Below are 13,693 nucleotides of genomic sequence, written 5' to 3'. Positions count from 1 at the left end.
TTCCTGAACACACAGTACACTTGGCTGATTACCATGCAGTATTTCGTTTACATCGTCAAGATTTTCAAAGAGGCCTCTGCAGTTCCATTGTACTATGTTTTCTCTTCCTATTATGAAGTGTTCGGAGCTACTGGACTGTGTTGTTTATGTGTGGTCTTTCGGGGCTGTGACTGTCGTCTTTTTTGGCTTGTCGGGAGGCTTTGGCGTCGGGACGCGTTCCTTGCGGTGCACCGCAGACAAGAACGGACCGACGTCCATTTCATCCTCGGATGTCCTCAGAGCGCCCGAGTGATCAGGCTCTTTGGACCGCGAACCTTTTGCGGCGCGCTTTTCCTTGCCCGCAACCACCGCAGTTTTCAGGAATGCCTCGGATAGCGCAGGCGGTGCGGTGGGGTGGGAGCTGCCGCTGGTTCCTTCATGTCCATCTCTTCTGCGTCCTCGCCTGTGGTTTGGGACGTTGGAGTGGAAGTGGAGGATGCAGCATCGCTCCCACCAGACGTGGTTGCCCCCACAGTCGCTGCTGGCTCAGCGAGCGGTTCGGAGGCGGGTCGGGCTGCGTGAGGCAACCCAGGGGGGGGGGGAGGGGGCGGGATCAAGTCCGACTCGCGGTACTGGGTCCCCGCAGAAACCAGACGCCGCTCCGCCCCCCGGCGAGCTGCGTCGGCGTACCTCCCCAGAGGGAAAGAGGCGAACCTCTTCCGCGCCTCTGGGAAGGTGATGTTTTCAGTGGCCTTGATGTTAATGATTTTCTTTTCTAATTGAAACTTTTCACAGCTGCGGGACCATGCTGCGTGCGGCCCCTGACAGTTTGCACAGGTGAAGGTAGTAGAGTCACAGTTTTCAGTAGGGTGGTCATGTGCGGCGCATTTCGCGCAGGTCGTTTTGCCGCGACAAGAAGTTGTAGCGTGCCCGAATCGCTGGCACTTGTAGCAGCAGGGTTAGGTATGTACGGACGTACACCACACCTAATGAAGCCAGCATTGATGTGCTCAGGGAGTTTTAATTTGTTGAATGTCAAGATTATATGCTTTGTTGGTATTTCTACATTGTCACGACGGATGGTGATTCTCCTGGCAGCGGTAACGCCCTGATCCTTCAGGCCTTCCAGAAGGTCGGCCTCTGTTTCACCTAGCAGATCTGGCTCAGATATCACACCCTGCGAGCTGTTGAGGCTGCAGGAGGGGTGTGACAGTGATGTCCAGATCTGCCATGCGGGTTTGGGTCAGGAAATTTGTGGCTTGCTGCTGTGTATTGACTTCAACTAACATTTCGCCTGTTCGTAGTTTTTTTGCCTTGAAAGATTTGCCAATGATTCCTTCAAGAAACTTTGAGACGAGGAATACAGACTGGGAAGAGAGGGGTTTGGACTTATCTATTGATTCGAGGACCAAAAAGCAAGGATAGTTGTGAGGTTTCGGAATGTTGATGGTTGGCAGGGATGGAAAGGAAACTTCGGTGCTGCCCCTTTTCAGGGACCGATCACGTTTTGAGGGGGTTTTGATTTATCCATACGGCATAGGAAAAAGCAGGGAGACGGGGGTGCTTTCTCCTTTGACCTTACCCTGGTAGTCAAAGAGGTCTCGGAGCTCCCTGCCTGGTGACCAGACAGGGAGCCCATCCGCCGGAGCTTGACCTGGGCTCCGACGGCCACCGTTCGTGGTTTCTAACCCTCCACCTATAAACACATCGCCACGGTTGGATCCACCTTATGTTTGGGGGCTCGGGGCCGCGGTATCGCCAGTACCGTCACCAAGATTGCTCAAGGTGCCCCGTGCGGGGAGATGTTTGCCGGACTTTCTACACCGGCATGCTTCTCGGCGGGGGAAGGGGGAAGGGTAAAGGAAAGGGCCCATAAATTACACGGAAGAAGGGAGGGGAAGAAAGAAAAAAATCAAATACGACCGAATAACACGAAAATGACGCTCCGTTTGTGATTAGTTGGATTAAAAAGACTGTCTTCTAAACTTTGAGTGACTGCAATGACGCCAATCTCGTAAAGATAGTCGAACAACGCCTCCAGTACTTTGCGTTAGCCATGGCCATGTCCATGCAGATGGCCATGGACCAAGAAGTACTTTGAAGGACATTGGTCCTGGGCTGCGGCACTCTAGTTTCTCAGCCTGACTGAACCTTGCGTGTATGTGCGGAACATTCCAGCAGCAAATGCTTGGCGGTTTCCGGCGACCCGCAGTTGTCAGGGTAAGGTTTCGTGGTGACACCAAGTCGACAAAGTTAGGATTTCATAAGCGCTGCGTTGAGACGAAGTCGGTGGTATAACGTATAATCGGGGCGGAAGTACCTCTGGCAGCATAATCTTGAGTTCAGCGTCTATGTACCGTAAAAAGGCATGGTGGTTATCTGGAAGCGACCAGAGACGGTTCCACTCCATTAAAACGAGCGCCTTCGCCATAGTTGTGTCATAACGCTTAAAGAAAAACATTTTCCTCACATTGCGCATTTCTAGTCCCCTGCGAGCAGCTTCATTTGTATTTTCATTTCCTAAAACACCACAGTGGCCGGGAAGCCACTGAAGCGTTATATGGTGTCCAGCGTCTTTGGCAAGGTGGTGCAAGTATGTGATGTCACGAGTGGCATGTTCATGAATGCCGATGCAGTCGCTGCGTTGCAGGTTCAGAGAGCGGCCTTCGAGTCAGTTAAACAGTCGATTGGTTTGGCTGCAGGCGTAAAATGTACCGCAGAGCGTCCTTGATCGCGTGAAGCTCCGCAGTCATAGATGATGCTACACGCTCAATGAGATAGGAGAATGTCTGGCCAGTAGGGGGAATAAATATTGCGCAGGAATTCCAGGAGCCATATTATTCAGAAGCATAGCCTGGTACCTTGCGAGCAAGAAACGCTGTCCGCCTCAGATTAATGGCTTTGTCGAAAATAGAGCACCCATTGACAACATGTTCGCTCTACTTTCATCTCTGGACGAAGAATTGCATAAAGGGTATGTTGCTATTGCCGCATTTTTAGCCATTAAATCGTCATTTGATTCAGTTTTTCATGATGCCATTCTGGCATCCTTTTTTGCTTTTGGGTTTGGTGAAAAACTTTACGCTTGGATTTCGATTTACTTGCAAGGGCGAACGCTTTTTATGTCGACGTCAGACGGCCGAAGTTCCTACTATGCTGTTTAAAAAGTCGTACGTCAAAGAGCCGTCTTGAGCCCTTTGCATTTATCTTACTCTCACCCACCTAAAGCGAGTACTCCCACCTATCGTCCACGTCACACTTTATGAGGACGATATGTGCACGTGGAGAGCGCCGCGATCCCGTCGTATCACGCAGTAAACGCTACAGAAAGCTCTCGCAAACATATCTGCGTACATTTCACCAAGAGGACTCCATCTATCTTTATCTCCATGTAAAAGTGTAGCCATTGCTTTTACTCGCAAGAACATGAAACAATATCCACTGGTTCTCGAAGGCCGCACCCTACAATATTTGCGACCCCATAAATTCCTCGGAATCCCAACAGACTGGAATCTCTCCTGGGCTTCTGGCATAAAGATACACCGAACAAAAATAACCGCAATCTCAAAAATCCTCTGATATCTCGCCGGCAGTCGCTGGGGTAGTGACTGTGGCTCTATGGTACTGTTCTGCAGACCCTATGTCGATGGTTTGCTGCGTTACAGCCACCATGGCCTCCATAGGCTCCCGCCCAGTAGTACAAAGATGCAAGATACGGCCAGAAACAACTGCCATCTGCCTCAACCTCCGGAAAGGGCCGTCGTGCTCCGATACGATCGCTGAAGCTGGATGTCTGCCTTTGAACGTGATTCGTCTCTAGGAGACTGTGCGAATACATCCGTGACATCATCTGCATGCCAAAAGCCCTACACTAGCACGCATTGTTCAAAATGGCATTTAGAGTTTCGGGAAAACACTCAGGACAGATCTTTCTGTTCCCTCCCAGGCACCAAAAGCAATGTCATCTAATTTGTCACCCTGGACCCTTTCGCCCCTGCATATGAGGTGCAGCATTTCCGGAAGAGATTCTAAAAAGAGCATGCCTCAAGTGGACTCCTACAATTAATACTTCACCATATCAGCCGGCTGTACTCTGACGCAAACCACACCCTAACAAGTTTGTGTGCTGCAGCAGCGCTTGTTGCTACAGCCGCTGAGCAGCATTCACAAAGAAATCATTGAAGGAATCTGTAACCTGGGCTTCAAGCGCCACGAGTGCTGACCACAAGATATATATGCCCACACTCTAAGTACTGTATGCCCACCCTGAGGCTTTTAAAAGTGCATAGACACCATAGTACGCTAAACAATCAAGACTTTACGCTGGTACAAAAGATATACCTTTGTTTGCGCAACCAAACACTGATCGCATCTTGATAAAACATTAAACTTCATTTTTTCGCAATTTGCGATGAAAAAATGGGCTTAGACATGACGGCACACCCCAAATAAATTACACTTTGTGGCTTTACACTCTCTTATGCGATATTTCGGCACAGGAGCAGTGCGCTGAGGCAGCACTCATTCGTGGGTTCTCTCGACGGCAGCTATGGTGAGCGTCTGCGGTGGCGGCATGAAGTGCGTCTCAGGAAAGGACCCCGAACTGCGGAATAGGTGAACGCACATCATAGTCACGCGCATGCCCCTTCACGCTTTAGCCTCAGCGTCGCGCAGTCGAGAGCCTCTTGCAGGAACAGCATACTGCCCCGTCATCTCCCCCATCCCATACTTTCGGAGATCGCAGGCTCCCGCCACCATGGGGAACCACCCTCTCCTTGCAATTTCGCGACACTCTTATCATATTCTTTCTTTAATCCTTTGCTTTTTCTTTCACTCGTAGGTTCAGGCCACTAGTCCCTTGCTAATGCCGAACACCGGCTGAGCCCAGAGACGGCCGCTAAAGGCTGCACCCTAAAACACACGCGAGTGCCTTGCTGTGTGGCGTACTTCCCACGGCAGTGACAAACGCAGAGACGAGTATGCTTCGCGCTTTGTAACACATTTTGTTGGAGAACGGCATATACGAAACCATAGACATATACAACTACGACCTTAAAATAATTATATATTTATGTGGATAAGAGTGCGTGAAGCCCTCGTCCCTCTCTCGCGCGATTGTGGGGGTCGGCCTGAGGAACATGCCATTCGTTTAAATTAAAAATACCGAACCGGTGGCCCATTGCCGCGCATCTTTCCCCACACCTACCATAGCTTTGACTGTAACAGTCTCAAACAGACAGAAAGCTATTCATTACAACAGCAGGGAGCCTTGCCGGCACCTACAATTTTTCAGTAAAAAAGCCTCCGCATGCTTGCCTGCTCAGGTTTTAGGATTGAGACAGAAAATGCTCCAGAAAGACGTCAGAATAAAAAAAACTGCAGTAGACTTGGCATGCAATGGCTGGCCTAAGGGCCTTTGCTACATTGGGGCCTACAGTTCAAACTGTCGATATTACGCCAACGTCATACAAATGAGAAAAAACAATTTTTAGAGCTTAGCGCTGCTGCAGGTACAAGTTTGTCATCCAAGAATATTCCTAAAAGCTTCTACTCCTTGTTCTATGCGTTCGATGTCTTTAAGGAAGTGTAATCTCAAGGCTGTAGGTCGCGCATTTTAATAAAATGTGTTCAAGCATTTAAGTTATATTCACTCACTCACTCACTCACTCACTCACTCACTCACTCACTCACTCACTCACTCACTCACTCACTCACTCACTCACTCACTCACTCACTCACTCACTCACTCACTCACTCACTCACTCACTCACTCACTTACTCACTCACTCACTCACTACACAATAAGAGTTATCGCCGCAGGTAATTGACGTCACTTCGAAACGAAGGAAAGAACTGTTCTTGTAAGCACGAAAATATAAATTTTTCAAGTTACGGGGGACTTGTAATAGAGTCGATACACTAATTCCGGGACAATCGTGTGGGAGAAAAACAGCATAAATTATCTACTAAAGCTTAGCATTCTTAAGTAGTTTGTCTAAAGTGGGAGTTTTTGACGAAAAATATGGCATTACGTACGGAAACACGCGGGGTTATTTTACTCTTTTTATGTTTCTTGTTTCTTTTTTCCTTGTATGATTATACGTTGCAATATCTTGCCGGGTGCTCGATGCCAGCGTCACAAACACACGGGGACCCCTTCGCCGGGACCTTTTCATCCCGTGACTCCATCTACGTCACCATTTTAAAAAGTGGGAATACATCTCCTTGGACCTCTGCCGAAGTCTTCGACAGGTCACCGGGGGTTACCGTGTGCGGGGATTACTTCCCATGGCACGTCGAGACGGCCCCTCTCGTTGCAGCTGCAGATGCGGACGTCTCAGCCTTCCTTCTGTAGTCTGTTGTCCTTCGCCATGACGCTCCGCGCGTTGTCATCGGTGACCGCAGGCCTCAGGTTACGGCAGACGTTCTAGGAGGACTACTGAGAGTTTGTAGATCTGTTTCCCGCCATAGCATCGCATACCATCCGGAAACAATTGGTCTGACGTAGCGAACAAACCGCACGCTGACCAATATGCCATCAATGTATGCCACGTCCGATCACAAGAATTCGGACACTGTGCTACCAGTCGTGACGTACGCTTACAAAACCCCTAAATAGGAAATTACTGCCTATGCTCTATTTTTCCTACTATATGCCCGTGTTCCAGGTGAATGTCTGGACAGCATCTGGCCCTTATCACCACATCACCACCTTTTACTCGCCAACGATTTATGCCGCGCAGAAAAAGCGCGCCGGCTCTCCCGTCTTCGTGCTGTGAGCTTGCAAGCTCGTAGCAAGGCTCGCTACGATGACCGAAATCCTTTCGTCGCTTACACTCCAGGTGAACAAGTTTGGCTATAGACTCTGGTGCCCAAGAAAGGACTACACCAAAACTTTGTTTCCACTTACTGCGGCCCGTTCGTGGAGCTCTCACGCTGCAACGATGCCAACTATGTCGTCGGAAAAGTCCCTTGTAATCGTCGCCGCTCGAGGAGGACCCAGGTCGTGCATGTAGCTCGGCTGAAACGCTCTTACCTTCGTAACTTAACTTGCTCTGCGAGCTTCGTCTGCCCCGAGGGGGAATGTTACGACGGAAAGTGAAGCAACGAAATTATGCCAGAAGACAGTGAAAACGAACTGACCGGCCGCTAACGGTAGAAGAGGACGAAGACGTTGGTGCTGCGCGCTACTCGCTCTGCAATGACCGCTCCCCATCTACGAATTCTCTGCGCACCGTGTATCTTATCTATAATAAAGCCAATCTCATTCCCTACGACCGTACCAATGTGCCAGTATAGCGGTGAAGTGCCCTTACTTCGTAAATTATTGCTTTTAAGTGCGAATGCACTTCTTAAGCGAGCCTGAATCGTCCGCCGCCGTAGTCCGCATAGCAACAGCTGCGGGTGCGCGCGCTCCTCGTCTTCCTCCTCGTCTTCCCTAGCAACGGGGGGAGATGGGCGCGCGCTACTCTCCTCCTCCTCTCTCCGCTCAGTGACTGCGGGTGTTGGGCGCCTCCTCACGGCACATACCCACGTGAGGGATTGACCAGGAATCGGGCGTGAGAAGGGCTAATGCACCCGCTTAAACGAGTACTGACACGAAATTTCAAATCTGAGATAACTATGTAAAACGCTTCCTTTTCTTTTCTACTCATTAAGATCACGATATCCACCGTAATCGCGCAATCAACAACCGTGCATTCGCACTTACACACTCTCCCCCTCGGGGAAGTGCGAGGGAATTTTTTTTTCAAAGAAATGGATACGGCAGACTTTGCCCATTTACGCTATCTTGACACGCATTTCCAAGGTTCTTTTGCGGACTGTTTTTTATAGTCAGTTATTGGGGGACATGTATAAAATGCATAATTTTGAGTTCATCAGATTTGTGTGACAATTTTATTTTTGTTGTTTTTCTTATTTTTTGGTTTCTCAAAATTCCGTTTGAACAATTATCTCCATTTACGCTATTATAACAATGATAGGTGTTATTTCTGCGAAATCGACATTTCTGTGGAAAGGCAGCGCATTACACGTTTTTCTTTTCATTTTGACTATTTCTTGTTGATTTTTTGAACGGTTATTGTTAGGGACTTTGTTTATTCTTTGGTTTTGGGTCGCAGCTGTATAAGAAGCATATTTTTGATTTTGTCGGAAGTCGGAACATTTCTGTAACCTGTTTTTTTTTCTATTTTTTGCTCTTTTGGGGTTTTTCAAAATTCTGTTCAATAAATCCTTTCAATTTACGCTATCAGAAACATGACACGTCTTACTTCCGCAAAATCTGCATTTTTGTGGAATTGCAGAGTTACACGGCTATTCGCCATTTTCACTATTTTTTATTCGCATTTTCAACGTTTCTCTCGGCCAGTTTTGTCTATCCTTCTGTTTTCTTGGGAGATGTATAAGATGAGGATTTTTTATTGTATCAGAGCATGTTGGTAAAAATACCATTCTTCCATTTTCTATAATTTTCATTTTCTGCCATTTTTTTATTTCTGTTCTACTAATTGTCTTCATTTACGCTATTATAACAATTATTTGTGTGTTTTTCTCGCAAATCTGAAATTGTGTGGAAGTCTAGGGCGTTGCACAGTTGCTACCCATTTTCACCAGTGTTTTTTTGTTTTTTTGTATTTTGATTGTTCTTTCCCGACTTTGTGTGTTCATTGTTGGTTTTTTTTTTTGGGGGGGGGACATTATAAAATGCATATTTTGATTCTGTCAGGTGGTTGTTGTGAAAATTTTAATCTTTCTATTTTTTGTGTTTTAGTTTTTTTTTAATTTGTGTTCGACCAATTTTCCTTATTTACGCTATTATAAAGATTGCATGTACTTTCTAGCGAAATCTGCATTTTTGTGAAAATGCAGAGCTATTCGCCATTTTCGCCATTTTTATTCGTAGTTTTAAGGCGTTTTGATTACTTTTGTGTTTATTCTCCGGTTGGAAGGGAGATGTGTAAGATGCGTGTTTTTGATTTTGTCAGATCATTTTCGTGAATTTTCTTTTTCGTATTTTCTTCCGTTCTTGGTTTTCAAAATTCTCTTGTACCAATTATCTCGCTTTACGCTAAGAAAACGTTTACAGGTGTACTTCGGCAAACCTGCATTTTTGGGAAAATGCGCAGTGTCACACGCTTTCCAGCGGTTTAGCGACATCTGTATTTGTATTTTCAATGTCTTTTTGTGTGCTTTTATTGTTTATTTTAAGGTTTCAGGGGAATATATAAGGCGCAATTTTTTTTATTTTGTCACATTAATCTTCTGAAAATTTTATTCTTTTCTATTTTTTGTATCTTTTTGTTTTTTCTGCTCGACCAAGTATATCCAGTCGCTCTTTTATAGCGCTTGCAGAGGTTACGTTCCGGAAATCTCCATTTTTGTGGAAATGAAGGGCGTTACACGGTCTTGGATTTGGGAGAACTCACCAAAGAACGCTACACATACAATTGGAGCATCTTCCTCTCCTGTTGCAAGACTGGAGGAACAGGGGAACTTGAAGCCCCTCTTCCTTACTTGAAGACCTGGCTCTGTCACCTCACATCAATTTTCGAACATGCCATGTAAAGTTTTCCATTACTGGCAGGCACGCGCATAGTTTCGTTGGCAGGCTTTCACAACTCATTAACGCGCTACAACACTTGGCAACCGGCTTCGCGAACTCGCCGTCCGTAGCGCGAGTTGTTTTGTTCTCCCAAATTCAGGCGCGAAGGGACACGAAGTTGCGAAGAAAAGAGCACGCGAGAGATCACGCCAAGAACGCTGTACAGAATGTTCTCAAATGTCGAGCGGTGCCGGTGCACGCAATAAAGTCATAGCTAGGCAACGCGTGGCCTCACATACTCGGCTGGGTGAAGGTCAAACGCACCTCAAGCCGGAGGAGTTTCATTTTCCTGTTTTTTTACTTGCGAACAACCGTGGACGAAGCTGAAACTTAAACAGCTCTGCTGATACCAGCAATATAAATTTGGAAGGCACTCCGTAAACACTTTTTTATACTACTGCATCTCGATGAGCCAGAACGCAGCTTGTGCTCTTGCAAAAGAACACTTTCCAGTATTTACGGTGTATAATGCCTTTACGGGCCACTTATTCGGTTTTGGTTGCCTTTGATGCCAGTGTGTGAGGTCTTCATTGTAATATGATGCAGTATCGAGGAATGCAGGCGAAGCGGTGAATGTACAAATTGTCACAGATTGTGATTTGTTGGAGGGAAAACCTACTTTTCGACAGAATTTCCGGAGCTGCTTTTGGGGTCTTAAGATGCTCCACTACCTCCGCTCATTATGCAGGTGGCAATAAATTCCTTCTTTAAGGGCATAGAACTCAGCCGTTTTCGAACATGCTTGTCGCTACAGACGAAATGAAAGCATTTCCTCACAGTAGCAAACCATAGCGGTACGTACAACCCAGAGGAAAGCCGTTGCAGTGAAAATGAAGCGTCGGTAATTATGAATACCCTTTTAGAATACTTATGTACGTGTTGTCTAGAACAATGTGAATAATTTCTGACTTGGCCATTGACATTTCAGAGGCCGATTGTTTGCCTTTTGAATTAATGACGCTACAGGAAACTCTTCTCAACCTCTGATGTGTAGCATCAACGCAGTAAATCGCGCCTTTAGTCCTATCCCTTCCAAGTGGAGTAGGCCTGTATGGCGCAACGAATGCATAGCATACCTGTGTACTTTCGAACGCCGTCTCACAAATAATGACGCCACATTTCTGGCTTTGAAAGTAAGCTTCCCTAAAAATTCGATGTGCTATCCAATGTATTGGCACGAACCGTATCGGTACACGAGTTTGCTCACTTCTACAGCGGCCTTGCGCGCATGTCCCTTTTAAATGGAAGCTTTCTAGCTATACCCGAAAAGGGTTTTTTCGTGGCGTGCCGTACAACAAAATCTCAACCCGTGGGAGGCGGTGGCGGAGGGAGGGGCGGGGGCGGAGGGTTTCACTCACAGAGCACACTAGAGATGCCGCGGCGAATTTGCCCATCGTTCCCTGCACGGACGTGCCTGCTCACGGGCGGTGGCGTCGGTGGTACGGCTTGGTCGTCTACATTTGCCACGGTTGTTTTGGGCCTGTCTTTGCAAATCCGCGTTCATTGCGTGGTGATTTCCCACGGCTTGCTTAACTTGTTCGACAGCACCTCCAGGGTAACCCGCACACGACGAAATTAAGTTATCGTACGGCAAACATACCTTGAGGATTGGTTTGCAGCGCGGGAAAACAAAATGTACAAAATGCATACAGTCATCTGGCCGTACAGACACGCGACCTTTTGAGCACTGTTGCCACGAGGGGAACACCGTTTTGTAAATTGGCGATTACCATTTGGGTGTTCTTTTAAGAGGTATTACAAAAGGCGAACGTAGCTACAGGATCTCATTATTAGCGATTTTAAAAGTCCCCTCACCTTTCTCGTAATTCTGAAACTTACCAAACAAGCTAGTTTAAATAGGTATAAATGGGAATCACTAAGCTCACATGCCGAATTCTTTCGGTGTCTGCGCTTGTGTCGCGCGGTGCTGTAACCCCGAGATACCCCATTAGGATGGCTATTTTCCGCTGTCTCACCCTTCGAAAGACGCTCCTCTCAGCTCACGGCCGGACTACCGCGGCGGCGTCCGCCGCTCTACCCCGGCCGTGGCCAACACTGCTGCTGCGTTACGGACGCTACCCGCGCGAACTCCAGGTAACCGCTGGCCCAATCTCTGGTTTCACTCTTTGTAGAGCTACGCGTGTGAATTCAAGTGACGTCACATCGCCAATTATTGTGGATGTAGTATAAAGGTTTCTTTTCCAACCACCTCCACAGCGTGGATTGCAGCCAAGTTTTTGTCTATCAGTTTCGCTATATCGGCGCTGTCATTTAAATTCATTCATCTTTTACACTCCAGGATTGTCTGCCCACTGCACGCTGGAGGTGGAGAGTCGTGCATTCACCCTGAGCACAACCAGCGACACCACACTCACGACTTCGCTCAGTGTCTGCTATATTGCCTTGGGGGCGTAACGAACTGTAAAAGTTCTTCTAAGATGAAGTACGTGGGCACGTACTATATTTAGAAAAAATTACAATGGTTTAGATAGGTCATTCAGGAACTATTGCGGGAATGCTCATTTTACAGCGAAGCTGTCAGCCTCCAGTTGGTCGGAAATTTTCGTGTCTTAAATAACAAAGAACAAAGCTGTTTTCCCCTCAAGCACGAACCACATGGCCTGTTTTTGCACGCGATTCGGGCGCGTCGGCGTTGCGCCTGCGATGTTGTGACGCCCGCGTCGACGATTCCGCGCGCGCGGCAGCATCTTCCTCGCTCAGAAAATGACGCGCGTCCCGCGCGGCAGTCGGGCCAGCTCAGCGTATTGCTCCATTAGGGATGAGCGCGCCTCATGGCGGCAGTTTGGAAGTGCTCGACAGAGCCAGCTGGCTCCGCCATAGATGTTTAGGCTTACCACCCCGGCAGATATTGCATGGGCGCTTTTCTGTTACGTTTCTCGCACCTACCAAGAAGATAATCGAATTCGCCAGGAACTGCTGAAGTAAAAAAACAGCACCCGCTTTCTGAAAGTCTGCAAATTTCAATCAGTTTTCTCTATTTGCCCGTCGATTTCTTTGCTTGAGTGTTATTTTCTTCACAAGAATTTTTGCCAACATAGCGCACACGTGTGAATTGCATCACGTGTGGCACACGGTCCGTGCTCTTTCCCTTTATTTTCTACTCGGGGTATGAAATTCGCGGCTGAATAAAGATCCACACTTATGCCACCGTATCTGGAGAATTCGTTCCCCATTAATCAAGCGAAAGCCAGGCTTTTTTCATTAATTAAGCGAAAGCCAGCCGCTCTAGCTGCGTAACGTAACTGATTGGTCAAATTGAAGAGGGCCTGAAAAATTTTTGTTAATTTTCTGTTTGTGTTTGCATTACATACAAGGGTCAAATTAACATAATATGCATCCTTTATTCCAAGCGGTAAAGCTGGCCCTGAAAACTGTCTACACATGCGTGCCAGCATGATGCCACGCTGTTGTTGCCAGATCGGTAGTTGTGTATACAGTTAGCAATTTTTTTAAGATGAGGCTAATATATAAAGCCCAAAACTAAACGCAGGCAACGTATTCATGTTAGCTGAAGAAAAATAGATGAAACATAAAGCAAAAAGTAATGGGGGTTCAGGCGCCAAATTTAGTTCTGGTATATTGGGAGGAGCATCAATCAGTTGGAGTAATTTCCAAAGCTTTACCCTACCACACCTTGATGTCTACTGTGTCACTTTGTTACTTGCGTAAAGTAGCTTACCCATCACCATGCGCCGTGCTGCAGCCCGCGCAGTGCCCACCACCGGCGAATATAATAAAGCCGTCACCACCGCCAATCATCAAAGATACGATTCCCTACGTGCCCGGTGTTACTGCTGCCGATTTAAACTTGCCGTCAGCCGGTCACGTCAAGTTTCGTGAGAAACTAGTCGGCAGATCGGCTCGCGTTTAGTGTATATGATTCGTAAATTAAAAAAAAATATGTCCCAAACAATTTACCATGTCTATCGCATAACTGTAACTTCTTTTTCACGAATTCACTGTACGCTGTGTCGTTTGAATGAAAGATGAAACAACCGGCAACTAATACAAAAACGTTGATTTTTATTTGCACAATAAGATGGTTTTTAGAGGAGGACAAGGCGAAGAATAAAGGCAATCTCGCTCGTA

This window comes from Haemaphysalis longicornis, unplaced genomic scaffold (assembly GCF_048455015.1).
Source record: "Haemaphysalis longicornis isolate Haplotype H1 unplaced genomic scaffold, Haemaphysalis longicornis Haplotype H1 scaffold_3, whole genome shotgun sequence".
Taxonomy (NCBI): domain Eukaryota; kingdom Metazoa; phylum Arthropoda; class Arachnida; order Ixodida; family Ixodidae; genus Haemaphysalis; species Haemaphysalis longicornis.
The sequence above is the reverse complement of the archived record's forward strand: the minus strand, read 5'-3'. Positions refer to the sequence as shown.